This window comes from Cyprinodon variegatus, unplaced genomic scaffold (genome assembly GCF_000732505.1).
Source record: "Cyprinodon variegatus isolate N-32 unplaced genomic scaffold, C_variegatus-1.0 Scaffold225, whole genome shotgun sequence".
Taxonomy (NCBI): Eukaryota; Metazoa; Chordata; class Actinopteri; order Cyprinodontiformes; family Cyprinodontidae; genus Cyprinodon; species Cyprinodon variegatus.
The window spans coordinates 483,405-484,542 of NW_015150678.1; the positions used below are offsets into that span (position 1 = coordinate 483,405).

The 1,138-nt window shown below is 38.8% G+C and overlaps 1 long non-coding RNA gene across 1 annotated transcript; it reads left to right on the plus strand.

Moving 5' to 3' along the window:
* The first annotated feature begins 446 nt into the window (after positions 1 to 446).
* On the plus strand, positions 447 to 919 carry LOC107088650. Its single transcript, XR_001481387.1, has 3 exons — positions 447 to 488; positions 673 to 773; positions 857 to 919. It is a non-coding gene; the product is annotated as an uncharacterized LOC107088650 (long non-coding RNA).
* Positions 920 to 1,138: the final 219 nt, after the last annotated feature.

Consider the following 1,138-nt stretch of genomic DNA (forward strand, 5'->3'; position numbering starts at 1 on the left):
CCTGCAGATTGAGAGCGAAGTGCTCTGTTAGGAACATAAGGAACAATCAGATCTCTGATATCAGATGGAGCTTGGCCATTTAAGGCTTTATATGAGGAGGACTTAACAGGAAGGCAATGAAGAGAAGCATTCCACTCCAGCGTTCCACACTAAAAAATTAATAATGAAAGTAGGAAGGATTTGTGCTAATATCCAGCTGGGTCGATGGTGGTATCGGTCAAAACTCAAAGCTGCAATATTGGCAAAAGTTGATGATATGGGGGTGGTGTTACATATTTTTATATACTTTTAGATTTTCACTTTTGTTTGGTTGTTAATTATTTTGGTCAGTTTTCCTCTTTCTAAAATGGTTCTTTAGTTAAAGTTGGCTTGAATGGTTTAAACATCTGCACCACAAACTGACTGTTTAGTTCTTTAATCTGAAAGTCTGTTTCCGTCTGTCTCAGTGAACATGAAAAATCAGTCTGAGAGTCCCCATCTGCCTGGTGGTGAGTACAGTGGACAGTTCATACTTTAATAAAAATATTTAGGTCGTCTTTGAATATTTTAAGTCGGAATTTTTTTATTTAAATAAGATTTTATTACAGTTTTTATGTGTTGTATAAACCTGACTTCTTGGACACTTTTTGGGGTCGTTTGACAGCCGTTGCAGTGTTATGGGTCTCTTTGCAGATCACCTGTTTGAAGTGGCTGTTGAGGTGACTTTCAGTCACAATGTGGAGGAATCCTGGGACAACCTGGCTCGGCTGCTGCTGCTGTCAGTCAAGACTTTGGTATGCTGGAAAACTGATCCAAACATGATAAACAGGACCTGACAGATTTCTAATGGCCTCTCATAATGTTTGTATCTCTGTAGATCAGCAAACAGCTGGAAGCTCTTCAAACAAAACCGTCCCTCTCATCAAAAAGAATAAAAAGGTTTGGTTTAAAACAGCCTTTTAAGAAAAGATGTTTGTAATATNATCAAAGTGCTAGAGGGGTCTGAAAAGTGGCTAAATATAGCAACTAAAGTGCTAAGTTAGCAACACTGCTCTTTGCATCCATTATTTTTAAATGGTTTGCTGCTGTCTGTTTGGACCTTTCTGAACATGTGCAGCAAATGGACTGATCCAATATGGTGGACACTGAGGGGGGCATA